The sequence below is a fragment of the Rhamphochromis longiceps genome, linkage group LG11 (assembly GCF_057381845.1).
Source record: "Rhamphochromis longiceps isolate RC_006_pf linkage group LG11, R_longiceps_female_GT1.1, whole genome shotgun sequence".
In the NCBI taxonomy this organism is placed as follows: Eukaryota; Metazoa; Chordata; class Actinopteri; order Cichliformes; family Cichlidae; genus Rhamphochromis; species Rhamphochromis longiceps.
In genome coordinates this window covers 4,405,079-4,427,064 of record NC_140567.1, presented here as the reverse complement: position 1 = coordinate 4,427,064, position 21,986 = coordinate 4,405,079, and the positions used below count along the sequence as shown (strand labels likewise).

Sequence of the window (21,986 nt, the reverse complement as noted above, 5' to 3'; positions counted from 1 at the left end):
ATTGGTTAGTCAATTTCAACAATTTGTCTGTTCCACTTTGCGTTTAGCCAATCAGGGAACTTTGACTGAATGTTTCTATTCCTTTACAGTCATTCAAGATTTCCAGTACCTTATGGACCATAGCAGCCTCACAGCTGCACATGAGTCAACAAACTCCTGAAGTTCAAAGCTGATCTTGGAGCCTGAGTTGGGCCATGCTTGGAGTTGGTCTCTATCTTCCATGCTGTAAATCAGTTGTGATATGGACACCTATTTAGGTGTCCATATCTTCATATCTTGATTGCAGTAACATAAGCTGATTCAGCTAAAGGAGGATATAGCCAGTAATTGATTTCTTGGCTTATCCACTCCCATATCTGTAAAGTGAATAGATTTTGTCTGTGTCTTGAATGTTTTTCTGGTCAATCAGCATCTCAAAAGGAGTTTCCAGTCACTGTATTTCAGTGGATCTCCACTGAATATTGTAGCTTCAGGAATTGGAATTCTGTTGGCACTAAAAGCTTCTGCCAGCACTTAAACAAGTTCTGCAAGACTTTTCTTTGAAGAAGTGGCCACAACTTGTGGCACAGAAGAAAGAGGGGCAAAGAGCCTGTAGGAGCATGCACTTCATTATCCACAGAAATCTCAAGTTGCATTATGTCCTCTTGCATGACATTCACTTGGTCAGACTCCAGCATTTTCACACGTGCTGCAGTGAGATCTTTAACTGCCTCCAAGGATGCTCTTCCTCTATTTCAGCCATGATTTTAGCTTTCTCTTCCTCTCTTTCTCTTCTTCATTTCATTGCATCTCTTCTGCGTCTCTTTCCCTACCAACATTTTACTTTCTGACCCCTGTTGAGCTATCTTTATTTAACTTCTGCTTGAACATACTCAGTTTCTATCTATTCGTTAACAACATTTAGAACAGCCTGACTTGCAGCAACCTCAGCAGCAGCATCTTGCCATTTTACAGAAGACCTGCTTGAATACTCTGAGATCCCTTTCAAAAAAGAAGTGACAGCTTGATTTAGACCTGCTCTTCCTTTTCTGGAATCCTTCCATTCAGTCTGCCTGAGGCTTTGGATAAAACAAATGTAAAAATCTCATTCTTTGACACATAACCTGGTCTGGACTAGGGATGGGTATTGTTTAGGTTTTATCCGATACCAGTACCAAACCGGTACTTTTGAAACGGTGCCGGTGCTTAAACGGTGCTCGAACCGGTGCTTAAAGAATGGAGAACACAAACTTTGTCCAAAAACCTCTCATGTTCAGCTGTTTTTTTGTAAAAAGATAACAATGTTAGCCTTTTCTGCAGCTATGGGCCATATATGGTATCACTCTTGGCTGGAAGCAGTGCTTAAACAATGGAAAAAACACAAACTTTGTCCAAAAAACTCTCATGTTTAGCTGTTTCCCTCTTTTTCTTTGGTCATTTTAGCCTTTTTGGCCAGGGTGAAGGGAGTATCTGCCATCAAACAAGAAGACAGCCGCATGTAGCTATGATTATGTTTGCTAGTTCACCTTACATGCATTAATGTAATAACGTGGTTAGCCTACTCAACGTAAATTACACACGAACAACGTTAAGCGACTCACCCAGAGAAGAACGGCTGCTGTTGCATCATCATCCTCATCATTTCTGCTACACTGGCAGGGCTAGGGGCCAGGACGCTAATCTTTGGGTTCTCGGGGAATGTTGCTAACTCTGGGTCCGATAACAGGCAACATACCCGCAGTAGATGCGCTCGGTGTGAGGTCTTGCAGCAAGCTATCAAATATGGTGCATTTCTCGGCTTTAAAAATAAATCGCTATGCGTCACCAGGTGTTTCATCGGATTCGAGGTGTTACCTCCTTTGCACAGCATCACAGTATCAGCTTAAAGCACTTGTTGCAGGCTGCTGAGTTTGCATCTTTTGCTGTGAAGTACAGCCAGACTTTGACCGCTTCGCCTTGGGCATTTTTAATCTGTAGCTCTGCTCTAAAAGAACGTATGTACCTGGACCCGCCTACTATCCTTGGAAAGGTAAAATGATTGGCTAGAATTCAAAGTGTAAGACATCTCAGGGGAAAAAAAGCACCGAAATAAAGCACCGAAATGTGCGCTGCTTTTCGGTCTGGTTACTACCGTTTATGTCAGAACCGGTGCCATTATACCGGTACCCATCCCTAGTCTGGACATCTACAGAAAGACCTATGACATCACCTATAATATTATAAAATAGAGCTTTTGATAATGTCTCTGTTGTCACTTGCCTTTGAGATTAAACTGTGTTTTCTGTTAGTCTTATATGCCATTAAACCCCGGCCAAAGCGCTTTGATTTTTGTTGCATGGGGCTTTCCATTTTAAAGTTTTGATTCTGTTTCAATCTTGTTGTGCTTCAGTGTTATACACGTCATCTTCTTGATCTCAGGAGTTTATAACTATGTACACCTTCTTTTATGACTGTATGCATATAGTGTGGGCACTGTGTAATTCCCTTGAAGCACCTGCAGACACAGGTGGTGTTCTTTCTATTCATTTATTCAAAGACTTCCCTCCAAATCCAACTAAAACTAAATGCCCAGCATTAACAAAATTAAGACTGTTGACTCCAAATAGGGCACTTTATGCAGAATAACATGCATACATTCCAGCATCTACTGTAACAATCTGACTCTGGAACTAACAATCTTTGGACTACCAGTGTGCTATCCTAACACCTCACTCCCAAACTGCCACGTATGATTTCTGCATGCCTGCCTTAATATTATATCAGTCTGAATTCAACCATGACAGAAACAGCAGCTTTGTGTTGGATTTAGCTGTAGCCCATATCACATTCACCGCAGGTATACAAATGAAGTAAAAGAAAATAAACTTGACGTTTGAATGTGTAACGTGAGTGAAAAGAGAGCAGTGAACTTATGTGTGTGTGACACAGACGACTGACGTAAACGATGGACTACGTAACACATCCTGGAACTGTCACGCACAATGCATCGTTGTTTGAAACGCTGCCAAAGTTTTCAATAATGAAGCCAAAGTGTGTCCGACTAATCACTGTGAACTGAAAGGCTTGCTCCAAGGTAAGATTTCATGTGTTTCAGGATTTTGCGCTCTTACCCCTCATTCATTTTGAATGGGTTGACATCAAGCATTGTCAAAGTGAATCAATCAAATTTTGTCTGTTTAAATGCTCCTTTGCTGCTGTTAGCCAATCAAAGCACATTATGAAAATATCACGACAGAGTAAGTTTGTTTGTGGGGCATCCCATTCAGTATCAAAATAAAAAGGACATTTATCATTGTGGAGAGGAAGCACCCTGTTGTATGAACTAAGTTAGTAACCAGCAGGTAGCTTGTCTCACACTAATGGTTAATTCAAGCTCTGTTAGCTTCCTTCATGAGTGATTTATCACTATGACAGACATACTAGCAAACATTTCCCTCACATGCCAAGTAAACACACTGTCAAGTGTTGAGCTCTCCGTATCTCAATCCTTCCTAAACATTCAATTTCAGACCGTTTTACTCACATTCTCTGTAACATCACAGTGGTCATCTCAAGCACAAAGGTGTGGTTGTGAGTAGAGATGGCACAATGCCACTTTTTTATGTCCGATACCGATACCGATATTATAAATTTGGATATCTGCTGATACCGATATGAATCCTATATAGTGTTTTTTAATCAATAAAACTTTTTTTAATATCTTGCTGCATTTTGTATAAGTTCATACTCAAGTTTAAAGCAACAACAACACTAAAGCTATTCTGTTATACCTGTATGCAAAAAAAATTTCATAGTTCAGCAATAATGATCAATCTAACAAACTTAAACCTGCAACATCCTCCCTATTCTGATATTTTAAAGAGTACTTAGCGTAAATATTAAGCAACCTAACTAATAGGGTTCCAACTCCCAGCAAAAAAAAAAAAAAAAAAATACGGAACCACCCCTTACCCTCCACCTCATGATGCTTAATCGACGTAATCAACATTAATTTGATGCATTGTGGGGGAAAAAAATGCACAGAAATCAATTATTTTTCAAGAAATATTAAATAGATTCAACATCTTTCTCTAACAGAATTGCAGGCTGCACAGATGGTGCCTTCCCAAAGGAAAAAGTACTACAGCTTACTAGGGTATATGTTAGACTTAAAAGTTACTATATACAGTAATGGACTTCTATTCATTTTACATTAAATTAAAACTTTGAGTGTCAGATAATTATTTAATAAAAGCTAGACATTTTAAATGAGAATAAGAAAGAAAAGTATTTCTTTGTGCCCCCCTTGTCCCTGTTAATGCCCTACCTGCCCCCCTGGCTAACCTTTGCTAGATCCGCCCTTGACAGACAGAGTCTGGCTCAGATGCTGGCAGTTCTCACTGCAGTCTACCGGTAGCGTCTCCTTTCAGGCCAGGATAGACGAATGTCACAGAGCAGTGACTAAGTTTGTGGTAAAAAGGACATTACTGGATATTCTTGTGTAATTGCTACAGAATAATTTATGTTATACTTGGTTATTGCTACAGAAGAATATTTATTTTATTATTTTACATTTACAATTTTTTTTTCCTGGGGACCCCATTGAAGAGCCGTAGGCTGGATCTCTTAAGATGTCACTGTTGGGTTTGTAAGGCCATGTTACTCCTAAATTTCTATCTTGTTCAAAGAGAAGATATAAAACAAAGTTCTAAGCTAATCAACCTTAGTGTTCTCCTTTTTTAAAAAGAATCGATAAAGAATCGAATCGTTAAACAGAATCGAAAATGGAATCGTAATCATGAAAATCTTATCAATACCCATCCCTAGTAACAGATCCTTTAAGTTGTGAGGTGGGTGGCTCCATGGATCAGACTTGTTCGTCCAGCACACCCCTCAGATGCTCAACATGCATCCTGGTGCCAGGTATTCTTGAGGTAAGCAGTGCAGATACATCTGGCCATCCACCTGATGTAAAAAACAGCCCACTTTCTTCCCTTACTCCATGGTCCAGTTCTGATGTTCTCATGTCCATTGTTGGGTCAGCATAGGCACCCTGACTGCTCTCTGGCTATGCAGGCCATACGCAACAAACTGTATAGAGTTGTGTATTCTGACACCTTTCTATTAGAACCAGCATGAACTTTTTTGAGCAGTTTGAGCTACAATAGCTTGTCATTTGGATCAGGCCACACAGGCCAACCTTCAAACTCCACGTGTCTCAATGAGGTGCCGATGACCCTGTCACTGGGTCTCCACTGTTCTTTCCTTTGACCCCTTTGACAGATACTGATCAGTGCAGAATGGGAACATACTCTGACCCAGTGGTTTAGCGATCACAGCCCAGCCCTTGTCCCACTCACTCAAATCTTTTCACTTGCCCATTTTTCCTGGTTCTAACACCTTTTCACTTGCTCCCTAATATATCCCACAGGTACTATGCTGTGTTATTCTCTCCACCTGTCAGTGGTCAGAATGTTTTCAGATTGGTATATAGCATAATGTTTTTTTTCCTGATAATTTGTGGGGATTCAGAAGAAGTTGAGCGGTACTAGAAGTGTATCAGAAATGTTCCGTGTCCAGCCTACTCAGATGCAGTTTTGTCAGAATGTGACTCAGACTTTTATTCAAATATAAGACCGATGTGTGAAACTGCCAGCACAGTTCAGTGATGCGCGTCAGAAAAGAGCGAGTACCTCATGTGTTAGTCAAAGTCAGGTTTTACTCTGCTCCCACTGTAAATTTACTCAAACCAATTAGACTGTTAATCCCTCACACTTTAACAGATCCGAATCAGCATAAGCCTTTGCTATCTCCTTTACCGAGGAGCTCAAGCCATTACACCCCTTGACTTTGCAGCATCGCCATCCCCGAAACTCTCCTCTCAAACCCCATGTCTATAAATACATATCATGAGGACTGCTCTTTGGTTTCAGGTGCAGGTCAGCCAACCAGACATTTCAATTCCGAAGATGGATGCCCCATTTCAGAGGGAACGATAAGAAAAGCCTCAAAAGGTCTTTCACCACAGGGATCAGATGGTTTTTGTTACTTTTCCTCCAGTCTGACAGACGTCTCAGTGAAATAAGGCTTTTAAATTTATTTATTTTTACTCGACATACATCCATCTTTGCCAGAGACGACTGCTGATAGAGCCTCGATGGCACTTGTGCGACTCCTCGTGATTTTGCTTGTCAGACAGCTCAGTGTAATTATTTTAGAAGTCTCCACCAAGTTCAGCCATGTTTGTGTGTGTGTCTGATTGATTTCCACAACAGTTAAAGAACTGCTGAGTGCTGTTGAAAAGTACTTTGACTGTTTACAGGTTGTCTTCCTCCCAGTCCCCTAACATGTCGAGCATCAGGCTAAAGTGCTCCTGTGGGAACTGCCATGAGCCTCCGGATTTATTTCCTCCCCAGACTTGAGTGGATTCCCCACCTCCTCAACCTTCCCCCACATGACTATTAAGGCTGAAAATCGCCCCCGCTGTGTTGCTCTGCTGTGTCCTCGGCTCTCTGCAGCTTCATAGTTCCCTCCGCAGTTGATGAATGCCTCATTGTTTTTCTTCACAGTGTTTCTCCAAGTTACTTTGGGAATGCATTAAACTGCTCCATTTAAAGCCCGTACGGCATGCTCTGGTATATGAAACATATTCAGATGTGTCCAGGGATCACTAACCTGTAAGATCCGCTGGCACATACACAAAGAGAAGCAAACACGCACACACAAATCTCTGAGCAATGCGATTTATTCTTCCCACGCTTTCTACCACTCTCATACATCAGAAGCCCTTGTCTCCCCACACAGTGTGGGATGGTGACTGCATTGTGACTCAGAGACAGAGACACAGAGTGGGAGAAAAAGAAACAGAGATGGATGAGTAGGTTCACTCTGATGGAAGAGCCTCACAGGTCACTGTGGGTCATACATATGTATGGGAATGGAACTCCCCCCACTACGCCCCCACCAACCCCCACTTAGGTAGGCATAGATGTGAACTACCTTTTTCCATATTTACACATGCTAAGGACATGCTGACATCCTTTAACAAATTCTCAAGTATAAAATAGGCTCTAAAGTCCAAGAGCACTTTTAAAACTCTAGCATGCCTCTATCATGCTCATATCAACCTGGAAATGATCAGAAAGGGGTTTTGACATGTCAAATATTTCAGTTTCAAACTGAAGCTGATCTGTGATATTGCCCAAGTTTTGCTTTTTTTTAAAATCATTTTTGCACAAAGAGTTCAGCTGAATCCTTTCATTGATCGAACATGTGTCAAAGTCAAGAGCGGGTCTCTTCAAAAATGTTAAAACCAATCCATACATAGTTTTAGGTTCTAAACACATTTCTGCCCATCCATGCAGAAAGCTACACAGTCACAAGTCCACATCACCACCAAGCTAATAAACTAGTTAACAGAGATTGACACTGGCGTTACATCCTCACCAGGTGCAAAGTAAAGAGCTATTTGGATCAAGCTAATTTACAGTGTTGAACATTTCTTATCAATTCTATGACCTCTCTTTGTCAGCAGCACTGCACTGACAGCAGGAGACAGAACAACAACAGCTGCTTAATTTATTTTGATTCTGGTAATTGTTTTATTGATACATTTCTATTTAGTAATTTTACTCTTTTTTGCGTTTAGAGTAATTCTGTTGTCTTGACCATAAAAGAAAGATTTCCTCTGCTATCTTGTAAGAATTAGAAAAGGTTGGATCTGCACATCCCTCGTGTATAGAGTGTCTCGTATAGCCATCTGAAAACAGAAATAGTCTCGTAAAGGCAGATGTATGGTACGGGTAAACTACACGACCAAAGCTCTTTAAACGATTACGACTTCTGGCTTTTTAAAATGAAAACACCAAGAATAAATGTAAAGACTAATCGCTTTGCTTAAACAACAGGATGTATTTGGTTTACTAAATATCTGGTAGTAGCTGTTATATTCAGGCTTGTGAAACTGGTTGTTGTGAATTGGCTGTGTGGTAGTCTTCTTGTAGGTATGTAATGTTAAAATTTATTGGTAAATTTGATGAAGGGTAATAAACCTTTCTTGTTCTCTGGTTAAAACCAAACTGCATGTGGGCCATGTGATACAGGAATTCTTCGTTAAAGCATATCAGTAAGCTATGTATGTCTGGGCCTTGATGTGATTCGCAGCTCCCAGTGTGACCCTCAGTTAAACTGAGTCTGACAAGTCAGCATCTGTGGCTTATTCAAGTAAATCAAACTGCAGCCACTTTTCACGTGTTTAAAATGAGACTGCGCCTGCAGTCTTCCCAAGCAGCACTGTAAGAGTGGAAAACATGGCTTCAGTATTCCGTTATTCTGAATAAAGATGGGCTTTCTCAGCATCCGTTCAGATTCAAGGGTTCTGTGGTGCCAGTGCATTGACCTCTTAAACATTTGACAAATTATCATAGCAGAGTAATGCAGACAAAAACCAAGCACACCATCAGCACATCAATATATCAAGCTTTGTTCACTCAGAGAGGAAACAACAATTTTAACGCAGATGCAAAATTAGTTAAATAACGAACAACCAGAGATGCTGGGAGAACATGCAAACTCCAGCAGGCCTCAGTCAGGAAGACCCTGATCCTTCTTGCTGACTGCTATATTGAACAGGAGAGGCAACCATTGTTTGTGTTTTCTACCAGAGTCATAATTATGCTTTACCGTCAAACAAACTTGTGTTTTTTTTGTAAGATTGGCATTTCTTGATTAGTACAACTCAAGCTCCCAAACTACATCTCCTCTGTTCTGTTGTAGGCAACATTCATTTGTATGAAAAAATAATTCAAGAGTAACATGGAAGTCTGAAAATCTGTGACAGAAACAGAAAAAAACGTTTGACAGTTAGCTAGTAAAGAAGAAGCTCATGACTAAAATGCTATGTGAGAACACAGAAATGGCTCACATTAGTAAAAAATGTGACTCTTCTCATAAAGACCTCTAGGCAGGTGCTTGAATGGAGTTGTTTGTTTTAACTTAGAATAAAAGCTGGTTTTACTTCACAGCATTTTTCTTTTTTCCTTTTTGCACATCAACATCTTTTGTCGGTGAGGAACTGAATGTGTTCAACAGGTTAATTGCCGGACTCCTGGTAACATGAACACCAGTTTTTGTATGATATCAGTCTCTCAGAAATAATAAGTGAATGTCCCTAGAATTCAACATAGTTTCTACATGAAGCTATATAATGAATATTGCTCATTGACTGGTTGAATGCAGTGTGTGGGAAAGAGAGCTCCATTGAAGAAATTTAAAGAAAAAAAGGTGAGATGATCTCAAAATCAAAATCAACAACTACATACAACAAAGCATTAGTTAAGGAGACTGGCAGCACAGCTCCGGCATGAATTTTACAGATCAACAAACTTAGCCCCTGCTGACATTGACGCGGAATTACTCAAAGCCCAACAAATGCAGACATCGACATTACAAGGGAACTCGCCGAACTTGGTGAGTCAACTCCAGCTCATATGATGGGACACGTGAGGTGATGCACAAGCACTTGTGACCCAGACACAAGAGCTGACAGCAGAGGTTTCCAGTTTGGCAATATCAGTCAATGACTTTACCATAGCCTCATATACAGACCCTGGATATTTTGCCACAACGTTGGTTATAATGTTTGTGTATTTGTAAACCACTTACAGATTAATTGAGTGTGAGTGCTTCCTTTTTGTTCCGTTGTTAGGATGTCTGGGTCGTTGACCCAGGGTTTTTGAGTTTATTATATTATTTATCATTTCTAGTCTTTGGTTTCTTTGAGTTCTGTCTTATGGTTTATGTCTCTCTGTTCTCTAGTTGCTCTGTCTCCCCTGTCAGCTGTATCCCCTTGTCAAGTTCGCGTCTCTGTGTTATGTTTCCTGTTTTACTTTGAAATTACGTGTGTCATGTAAATGCGTCTGGTTTTGCTTCCTTTGTCACGTTAGGCCTGATTTGCCCCAGCTGTGTTTCCCTCCTGTTACCCATTCCCTGAGTGCTCCCTTTGTGTATTTAAGCCCTGCGTTTCTCTTTGTCCATGTTGCGATCTACCATTTACTATGCTCTGTGTTCTGTCTGCTTGCCTGAGTTTATTTGGAGTCTCAGTTTCGTTACCTTTTTTGAGTTCAGCATTAAAGCTGTGTTGAGTTCACATCTGTCTCCTGAGTCTGCACTTTGGGTCCTTTTCCTGCCTGCACACAGCCGTTCCATAACATCCGTTTCAGATGCCAGGGATTGATAATAAATGTTTCATCAATTGTTCCCAGGATGTTTGGAAATCCTGCAATGATTTGAGTTCAGTGAGATCACGACCTAGGGTGAGACTAATGAAAATGCAGGCTATAAAATTCCTGCCACAGGCTGACTCCTTTTGGTTGGAGGCTACATCTAGTATCCCAAATAAATTGACACTATTCTATTATATCATTTTAAAGCCAAACCTTCCTTTAACCCTTCTTCTTCTGATTTCCACAAAAGTGAGTGGGGAAATCTGTACTCACAGCCAGAGCGGTGTGCCTGAGATTATCATATAAAGGATGTTTGCTCTCTTTGCCATCCTACAGAACCAAAAATAGAGAAAAACGAACTGCCTGAAACAGAGTTTTTCAAGCAGTATAAAGCTTCAGCTTTTAACTCACAAAGACTGCTTGTACAAATTGTCAACTTTTTATTTAAAGCTTTCACTCAAACTTACATTCACGCTTGTAAAATTAAGAATTCATTTAAATTATATTCAATGTTATGATGTTTAAGGAACATTTAAAGCAGATTAATTGCTGGATTCTAGTATTTAAACGTCTTGTATTATACCAGATGTTTTATAATCAATAGAGAAATAAAAGAAATTGAGACAGTTTGCTCTTTTTTTATATCCGATCGTTCAGTCTGATGTCACTAGCCATGTCTGGGCCTAAACTCTGCTGCAGGTCCATATATCAAATGATCACTGTGGCATTACTGAGAGTTAAAACACTGTCTTAAGTCTTTCATCTTTAATAAAATGATCAGCGTTCTGCTCTACCAGGTGTAACAACTGAGTTTAACATCCAGGCATCCATGAAAATGGGATTTTTTTTTTTTTTTTTTTTTTGCCTGTCCCGTTTGGCTCTTTTGCCATCAGAATTGTTGTCTAAAGGCAAAGAAAGATGCCCAACGCATTTACTTTACCAAACTGACCATCCCAGCCTTGCCATAATGGTCCATTTGGTTCACCTTTTATTGTTTATTTTATTTTCACTTACTGAATATGGGACAGACTTGACTGGGGAAAGAAGGGGAGAAAGAAAGAGGGAAAGAGAAACAGCTGAGAAGAGGGACAGGGGAGAAGGGCAAAAACCAAAAACCAACAGAATGAGCAGAAAAAGAAAAAAAAGAAGAAAAAAGAAAAAAGAAATGCATATATCAATCACCTGGGTCACCTGCTGAGAAAGAAAAAAGAAAACAAGCAGAAGAGAACAAGAGTAATAGAATAAACAACATCACAATGATATATGGGAATATGACAGTAAATACTAAATATTAAACATTATTGTGCAGCACATAAGATCAACAGAACACAGTGTGCTTTGAGGTAGGAGCCAAAAAGGGTGTAGTTTGTGGGTGTGATCACCCGTGTGTACACCTGTGAGCATGGACGCGTTTGTTTTTTGTTTTTTAAGAGGTTCCTTCATGTAATGATCTGCTAGAGGGTGTGGGGGGGCCACAGCCCCGTCCTCCAGGGCATGAAGCAGGTATGGAGGAGATCAAAACTCCAGACATCCAGAGGCCCCCAGAACACAAGAGACCATGGAAGACCAACAGAGGGGCAGCCGCGCCACTGTCCCAGAAAGAGCTGAGGAGAGTCCCAGATGAGGGCTCACTCAGCAGCCGCGGAGCAGAAGCCAGGGGGAGTTGCAGTGACGCGCCCGTGAGCTCCGCCGGCAGCCAGCCGTGCCTGAGTGACCGAGCCCCAGGCCGAGAGGCCGGGGGCACCCCACCTCCGAAGTGGCCCGAGCGAGCCCCAGGCTCCAGGCCCCGATAAGCGGCCGCCAAGGAGTGAGCCGGTGTGTACCCGGACGCCCATCCCCGGACACAAAGAACCACCAACGCACCGATGTCTGAGGGAGTCCGCCACTGGCAGGGGAAGTGGTGGTAGGGGGAGATAGGCCTCCATACCTTGGAGGGCCTAAGATGTCCCCAGAGAGGTGGCGCCTGACACCCAACCTGACATATAGACACAGAAATACAGGCACACACATATACAAACATCCATTCCCACCCTCATGCTCTCATATACACTTACTCCACACTCAACCAACGTGGAGACAGACATAAAGAGACGCTGTACACACAATCACACTCCCCAAGCGTACTCTAAGCCCCGGGTCTAGGTACCCTTGCCCTTGGAGGGGGGGAACTGCACCCAGACCCAGGTGGTGTTACCCTTTTCCCTGCGGTGGGGGGAGGCAGACCGCCCCGACTCCGCAGCAGCAGGGAGGCCCCACACTCCAGACTGCAGTCGGACGGCCAACTCCTCCTCCTAGCCCCCCCGCTCCAGCAGGTCGCAGAGAATGGGGGTGAGAGAAGACTCCAAACCTCCCTCCACCCGCTCATTGTAGTGTTGATGCATGTGTGTTCTAAGGTGCATTTAAAACCCAGGAGGGCATGGAGCTACCTGCCAGAGAGCAGCAGGTAAGCGCATGGTCCCTCCTGCTGGCCCTCAATGTCTACGTGTATTTAACATTGAGAGGTGGGCAACGACGCCAGGGGTGGGGTGTACACCCTGATTGTCATGGTTGGCTGTGTGGCAGGCAGGCAAGCAGGAGTGGTGGATCCAAAATGCAGGACTCAGACACAGAAGTTCAACTTAAAGCGCAGCTTTAATGCTGGAAAACCTCTTACTAACTAAACTCACCAAAAGACAAACAAAAACGCCGGTGGACTAAAAACACTGAAGCACAAAACACAGAACTGGAAACAAAACACTGGCAACACGGAGGCAAAACACACACAGCTTGTTGAGGGTACGACGCAACACTGACTCAGAGAAACACAGGGTCTAAATACACTGGGAAGTAACGAGGAGAATGAGACACAGAAGGAGAGCACAGCTGGGGGAAATTAGAACTGACGAGACAAGCAAAGCAGGACACATTCACATAAGTCACGGACCTTCAAAGTAAAACAGGAAGGATCACACAGAGACGCGAACTTGACACCGTGGAGACAGCAACTAAGAAACACAGAGACATAAACCATAAGGCAGAGGACTCTAAGAACCGAGAGACACAGAGGGGAACCCAAACATGCAGACACAGACTTACACAGAACAGAGGGCACATAGAGAAACATGAAGGGCAAGGGATAGAAACTAGAAACCATAGCATAACTCACACCAAGTACAATAATACAAAACCCACAAAGAACTAAAACGCTGGGTCAGGAGACCCAGGACCCTGACACTGATGGTACTTTGGATTCCGTGTATCGTGCCCACCCCCAAGATCCTATATGTATGTGTAATGAGAGTGTGAGTAATGTGAATGTCTAAGTTGTGGGATAAAATTGAGGCAGAGGCAGCCAGAAGGGGACGGGGGGGGTGGCCTCCTCTGCACCCTGGTGACATACCCCTACTCCAAGGTCCAGCATGTGTGGGTGGTTGTGGTGGAGCGGGAAGAGGGAGGCAGCTGGAGATGGGGAGGGAAGGAAGGGAGGGGCAAGTGACCCCTCCCTGGGGCCAGCTCCCCCGCTGACCCCAGTAGGCACCCCCATACTCCGCGACCCACCAGGGAAAGGGGGCCCAGGTCCATCCAGACCGGGGCCCAGCGCAGCAGCGCCTCCCGGCCCCACAGAGCCCAGGACAGTCCACCCAACCCCACCACAGAGAAAACTGCACCCACCCCACCATCCACTCTTCTTCCAGACTACATAAGACAATAAACACCCAGGCTGAGATCTTCCTCCACCTCTCCTGTATCTCCCCCTCCTGTAGAGAGAGCCCGTGAGGAGAGGAAAGCTCCTGCAAGATGTGACAATCTTCCCCACCAGTTGAAGAGCCCCCCAGGTGGCTCGATGCACCGGCGGCACCCTGCTCCAGGGCTGGGCCCCCGTGCACCCACCCGCCCACAACCCCGGCAACACACCAACCAGGACCCGAGGCCCGGCCCGGGCCCCAGCCCAGAGACGGAGCGCCCCCAGAACCTCACGCCCATCCCGGACCCACCCAGGGGCAGCCAGGCTACCAGGTCAGTAACCCACGTCCGTCAGCACAGACCCTCCCCTAGTCCCGCTGCACGCAGCCGCGAGGAAACAGTCACCTGAGAGCCAACAGAGAAAACGGAATTTATGACATTTAAAGGAGTTAGAAGTTAGAAGTTAGCATGAAGTTAGCTCGCTAGCTTCTATCTAAATACAATATAGCATGTCCTGACTGCGGGGTTTTGGAAACAAATTAAAAAGTACAGCTCTGTTATCACTTCCAGCATAAATGAAGACAGAAAACTAAACAGCGGTGACGTTTGTAGGGTTACTGAAGTTGGGCTAGCTGGTATATAATGATGTGCTACGTGACCGCTAGCGACACAGCTATGTTAGCATAATATAAACAAGCTAACTTTTTTTCCACTCGATAAAAGTTAACGTGAGGGTTCTCAGTGGTCAGGAACAAATGTAATCGCATGGCAGGATGCTGTAAAAGGATCAAACTTCAGCCAGGAGAACAACTGAGATAATCCATCCACAATACGAGGTTAGTCATTCATATACTGCTGCATGGGCTGGGCTGTAGTTACATCCTAAAGTTTTAAAAACTGAGCTTAAATAAATGATTAGCGGTAATAAAAGCCGGGGGAGGTCAACGGTGATCACTGACTTTTTTTTAGGAGCTTTTTGAGATTAAATAGAAGAAAATACAAAGTTTACACATTTTCTTGTGTAAATCTTGCAAAAGGTTTTTGAGTTTTCATTTTGACTGTGTGTGTGTGTGTGTGTGTGTGTGTGTGTGTGTGTGTGTGTGTGCAACAGCTCAAAAGGCTGAATATATTTTGAAACATTTTCATGAACATGAAAAGCAAGCAGAGAATCTGTTTATTTGGCAAGTTAACAGCATCGAGAGACAGGCTAGTGATGTTACTAAGTTAGACAGGTGACATTACAACTCACTCAGAAAATCCACAAGAGATCATTTTCTCTAATGACTAAATGTGATGAATCTTTTCTACAATGAAGCAGGTTGCAGGTTGCATATACACTAATACAGGAATAAAGTTTTTTTCCTATTTTAATTAATTGTTTTTTAAACTTTTCCAGGTATTGTCTGATCAAAACATATTTTTAGTATTAGACGGGTTAGTGTTAGCACTTTTGCCTGAGGCCCTGGCGATTCAGATAAAGTTATTTCACATCTGCAGCAAGTCAAACAAAAAGTTATACAAATGGTAGTCCATTTTCTGGTGTGAATACAACCCAGGTGGCTACACCCCTCAAGCGTCTGTCAATCAGAGTACAAAAGTCCTTCAGCTACAGTCATACCTCCTATTTCAAAGACAGATATTGCCATACACCCCAAAGCTTCCCTCACATGAAGACAAAGAGTTACACCCTTTATAGCTGCTGTCAAACACAGACCCATGCTCTTAAAGTTGCTGTTAATCAAAGAAAAAGAGAGCCACGCCCACTAAAACTTCGGTTGCTGCACAGAGCTCACCACGCCTCTCAGCTTCTTTCGGATGCAGAGGACCACATCCTTCATAATTCCTGTCAATCAAATTTAGATATTGACACACCCTCCACCTGCAACAGATATCAGTATCACAAGTCTGTAACTCCACACATCCATCCCACTCTGACTATTTTCAAACATAACAAGAGTACACCTCTTTTGCTGTCAATCGAATGGAAAGTGCGACTTGTCCTCCCCACTAATATGTCAACATATATGATATTTTAGCAGCGTCCATCACTTATGAAGAAGGAGCTGGCTTTGCACTTGTGTGCACTGCTATGTTAGATCAGGGAAGGGACAAACTCAAACTGTTGCTACAAACTATGAAAAAGTGAAATGGCTTCCTTAAATAATGACATTTTAATATCAGTGTCAGCTGCTGTCTCAGGCACATAGCTTACCCTTCTTTTCACTGATCTTCTTCAGTAAATTGTGGTTAGCACAGGTGATGGATGATGGCTGATGACAGCAATCACAGAGCTGCGTCCAAAGAGTTTGTAACCTTCAACAATCAAACTATCAAAGCATTAGAACCACATTTATCACCTAAATTGAAAGCAGAAGCAGAAGCGCGACGCAACACTCTTAACAGCAGAGATAAAGATAATTCATTAGTGATCTTTCTGCCACACTGCGCTGAGAGAAGAGAAGCGCTACAATCTGCAGGGGAGAGAGAATTTGATTTAGCCGAAGCAGACTAAAAATGATTTACTCTGAGTTGAGCCTCTGGGCACCCGAGCTGAAATAACTATGTGTTTCTCAGTGTTTTCAGAATGTCCAAAAATAATTAATTGACATTTTTGTTTGAGATTAGATTGAGCAATATAATCTTTAGCGGATATGAAAGTAATGAAAAGATAAGAAGTCTATCAAGCACTTAAACTGTGAAAAGGCACACCCTAATCATGTTGTGATGCTTTGATGAGAAATAAGGTGGTAAACAAATCAATGTAAACTGAGGAGAAATGACAAACACCTCTTAAAAGTTGACCATAAATTCACTGCATTACAGAAAGTGATACATAAGAAGAATACTTCCTATGACCGTTATCTTGTCTGGTAGTACAAAAAAGAGCCGAGTACCACATTGTATTCGGTGTTTGGTACTAACCAGGGACCTTTGATACGTGCGCTTCTTTCTTGAATCACATTCAAGATTCAAGATTCAAAGTGTTTATTGTCATGTGTCCAAAGAAAAAAGGCATTTCAGTAAGAAGTAACTGTAAGTAAGTAAGACGTAATCAGTAAGAAGAACTGGTTATCTACTAATTACAGACTGGCAGTTTGATATCCATAAGTCCTACATAATACCACAAACCATCATCATCTTTGTTCCTCAATCTGAATTGCTGTTTTCTGGACTGTATGTTTTGAGGATTTGAACAGCCTAATAAAAATAACCCATAAAAACTAGAATGGCTGCCCCAAAGCACTTGGAGAAAGCTGTTACAGGTAGAGGCACAAATCAGGTCCTCACAGTAATTGCCAAATTCACAGACTTCCACAGGGTCAAAGCCAATAAACATCAGCCTTCAATAATTGGAGCTATAAGGTTTCAAAGGGATGTAGGCAAAGGCAAGAACAACAGCCAAATACATTCCTTCTAAGTTGGATTGAGCTTCCGACTGGGAGATGCAAGTTGATCTTTGAGAGAAGCTTGTCTTCGTAAAAGAAACAGCAGCAACCACGCTCTATCCAGACATGATTCTCTTGTCTAGGTACACGAAAACCATCTTTGAAGTTAACCACACTGTGCCCTGGAAGGACAGGCTATCAAATCTGAAGAAAGCCAACTACCAAGACCTGACTGATGAGGTGATTGTGAAAGGTTGGTACGCAGCCTCATTTTCCATTCAAGTTGGCTGCCATGGATTTCTGGCAACATCAGTGCATCATTTGCTGGTCAGAGTTCAAAGGTCCCAAGAGGGGAACTAAAATATTAATGAAAAATTAAAGTGGTGCTTTGGCAGACAGGTGGTTGAACTGTGCGCATTTTATCCAACCCAGTGATTTCTCGAAGACACTAATCTGAAAGTGCTAGCAGAGCTTGTGCCCTTCTACTTGCCTGTTTTTTATGAAACCAGATCTGAAGACCATTATTAAGGTTTTTCTTGCTAATGTGTCAAACAAACTATTAATTTTCACACTGCACTCCATCTTCTCTAAATCACATGCTAGCCAAGGTGATTGCAAGAGAAAACCTATATGTTACAATGATAAATCACAGAAGCACATCTATTTGTTAATGGTGGCTCTGTTTTCATACATAGCGTGGCTTGTAACTGATTTCAGAGAGACAGTGTCATCTTGTCTAGCATGCTAATTTCCCATCAGTCTTGCATCGGAGACTGGCGATTTATCCACAGCCTGCTTGCACAAACAAGCTGGGCTCTCAACTTGACAAGTTCCATCCATTTTTAATGGGAAATAGACACACCTGTGAAATGGAGACATACTACAGTTTCCAATTGGATCCAAGGCAAGCCTGCTTGTAGTGACAATAGCCAATTGTGGCCACAAGATGGCAGTGATGTAAAGCAGGGGGGCAAACAGGAGAGAAGCTTTGTGACAGATTGCTATTGAAAGATGACGTGGTAAGATTTCTTTCCCCTTGGTATATTTTGATTGATGTTTATTTTTATATTTGACTAGGCTTTGCTTGTCCTGACAGAATGCCACTGGTGCAGTTTAATGTTGCACTCAATGTAATGCTACCCACATGCTGTAATACTAATCAGTAATTTCACAGTGGCACAGAAACCAAGTGGAGTTGCACATGTGCACTCTGAACACAGGAGGACAGGAGGACAGAGGAGGGAGACAGACGGGACTTTAGTTCCTACTTCCATAACAACATTTCATCTTCTTCACCTACAGAAACAAATGCTTTTGTTTGGCTTAATTATTCTACATATATGGATGGATATCACTTTACAATCAGTCAAACAATCTATTTTATTACCATTTGCATGGTTTTAAATTCCTTTTTATAGCTACTTCATTTTTTTTCAAGTTATTGCATATGTGTAAAACAGTTAAATGGGAAGAGTGGGCTCATAAAAAACATTACCTAACTGTCTACAAAGATGGGCTTGGAATGCACTGAAACAATCCCATCACCAGTCCAAACCCACTTGAAGCAGTGACATTGAATAGAAGCTTCTTTTCAGTGATGGACACCAATCCTGTGTTAGTCAATGTCTGCTGTCATTTTTTGGGGGGAAATTATTTTAAAAATAAAATTATTGTATACATAAAATTGAATGGAAAATTGAATTAAAATTCACCTTGTAGCTGTATAGAAAACACCTCAGAGAAGTCACACACTTTATGCTTATCCAAAAACAAGAACAAGGAGCTAGGTGAACTGCAAGACAAACACCTAATCCCAAATAGTTGATTCTCTTCATCTGGATGTAGAGTTTTCAGTGGGAGAGACGTTTCGTCACTAATCCAAGTGACTTCTTCAGTCTCAGCTGACTGCTGGTTTCCCCAATTTTATAAACAGTACATTTGCACAATGACTGAAAATAGCACCACTGAATGAACAATGGGCTGTGAGGTCAGTTCCTGTGATTGCAGTCATTCCCCAACTCTCTGTGAATGGTACTCATGGCCATTGATCAATGAGCTTTGATTTGTGATTGTTGATCAATGCTCATGACAATTTGCATATTAATGATCAAGGAACTGACTTCTCAGCTCAATGTTCATTCAGTGATGCTAGTTTCAGTCATTATGCAATGAACTGTTTATAAGATTGGGGAAACCAGCAGTCAGCTGAGACTGAAGAAGTCACTTGGATGAGTGACGAAACGTCTCTCCCACTGAAAACTCTACATCCAGATGAAGAGAATCAACATTTTGGGATTTATTTACCTGGATAACTGAGCATGCATCAAGACATAAACATCTAACAGCTAATTGTAAAAGTACAAACATGATTTTAGATGAAGCTTTGCTTTAAACACCATGATCCCCAACATGTGTCTTGGAGTATGTCTGTCTGTTTGTGGAACATGTCTGCACTAATGAGATCTTTTCCTGGACCTGGCAGGCGTTATCCAAGGTCTTCTGTATTTATTGAAGGTGGGTGTCTCTGTGTGTGTATGTGTGCCCCACGTCTTGTGTGGGTGTGCTCTGACAGTGTCACCTCTGGGTGTCATTCCAGGCGATACCGCCAAGGAGAGCAGCCTTTACAGCTATCCCGCAGAGCCACCGCCTGCTATTAACAAGGACACAAAGGCACACTGATGAATCAACACACACACACACACACACACACACACACACACACACACACACACACACACACACACACACACACACACACAGATTCATCCAGCTCTGGTGCACAGGAGCAGTAAACCCGTACACTGCAGCGAGATCCGAGGTAATTCATCTTCATTGTCCAAGTTATCAAATCTGAAGAACGACAGCAAGACAGTTAGACTAGCATTAAATGTCCTCACAGCCAAGGAGACTGGCAACATGAAGACACACTCTAATTCTCTATTTTCTACCTCATTCACACACACACATATACACACACGCACAATTTCACCCTTTGAAGATACAACAGTCTCTCAATAATAGAGTACTTCGCTGAGGCAGAAAAGGGGTTTCAAATCTAATGGACTAACGGATTTCTAAAAAAAAGAAAGAAGAAAAAAAGTGAGATGAAGTGTAAAATAGAGAAGAGAAAATAGAGAAAGAGTAGCTGTGGCTATGTGCTGCCTGTCAGAATGGACAGGGATCCCTATCACTTCCTAACATCACCGGCTCACTATTCCCACTCAGTCACACATGGCTGTTGGGGCAAATGAAAATAGTTCAGCTTGTCTTTTCTCTAATCCTCACAATTTTCCATATGGCAGGAAATTAATGGCCTTACCAGGACAATTTTTTTGTGCACACACACACATACACACACGCACACACAGCTCCATCCTGGAGCAGAGCTTTTATCATCACCCCATAAGTATCAGCGGTAAAATTGCTTAATTAAAGCATGAATGTTTAATAAACCCTCTGGCTTTGTGAAGACAGACCTGAGACAGGACATCCACTGATGAGGAGCCCCGAGGAAAGAGACAGACAATTCTTCAAGTTGCTTCATGCTGAATTTAAGGGCAAGTGAGTCCTTTGATAAAGAATAGGTGGAGCTGGTAAAGGCCAGAAACTTCACGAGCAGCTGGGTTACTGCCCTGAACTTTAAAACTGCTACTTTAGTAATGGCTGGGAGTGTCAGCTTCTGAGCTAAATCTGTAACCACAAGTATAGACATGGATTTCATTTAATTTGTATACATGCCTACTCACTATATCACTTAAGAAGCAGACTGTAGTTCATGTCCTGTATGGGAATTACTTCCACTTAGATTCTCCTTACACTGTTTACCTTCAGTTTTAATCAGTGTTTATAGGTTTAAGCATCAGAACTCTTTGGTGATATTTAAGAAAAAATACTCAGAGTATCTAATGAGTACTGATCCAACACCAGTGTTAAATCAATAGTTTTAATTCTACATTGTGAAGAAAACATTCAGAATAATTCTTTCATATGTCAGGCGACATTAAGTATATCATGAGCATTGCTTTTATAACTTTGTAATATACAATTTTACAGATACTGTAAAGTATATGACCCTAATAAAAAAAAGTCTAAATGAAAACAACTAGATCATGATCAAATATTTTTCTTAAAATGGTCTATGCTTTTCTCGCTTTAAACATTTGATATGTCTTCTATGTTCATTGCATTTTTTATTTACATTATTTATATTTTGCACATTTTACACAGTGGCCTATTGGGCTTGTGCATTTACTGAATGGATATGAGTCAGTATTAAAATAATTTAAAACTGAACAAAGGAAAATAGAGACAGCCTTAGCCTTCTAATACACTGTAAAAAGAATAACCCTATTCAAATTAAAAAAAATGATGTCCAATTGTCACATCCAAAATATTTGACTTCATAGAATCCAAAATGAGTCACTTGATATGACCTGATACTTTTATGTTGATATAAACAATATTACTAGACTTGACTGAAACTTTAAATTTTGCATTGATCCAAATTGATTTTTTTACATAGAACCATATTTTAATTATTGAACCAAGCTAATATATTGAAATTTAACCAACCTAATGTATTCACATCGAACCAAATTAACATGAACTAATATGTTTGTGTTGAAGCCAGGTAATTGATTTACATATATTCAAACTATATTTTTTACATTTCATTTTATTTCAGTTCAAAAATGCTCTGCATTTCCTATAAAAAAGACAGTTGGCCAACCAATTATTTCTAAATTATTTATTGTTC

The 21,986-nt window shown here is 41.6% G+C and overlaps 1 protein-coding gene across 2 annotated transcripts in view; it reads right to left on the bottom strand.

Moving 5' to 3' along the window:
* Window positions 1-21,986, bottom strand: part of LOC146658437 (adhesion G protein-coupled receptor B1-like) — a 211,937-nt gene that overhangs the window by 126,658 nt on the left and 63,293 nt on the right. The gene's annotated exons all lie outside the window — the stretch shown is intronic.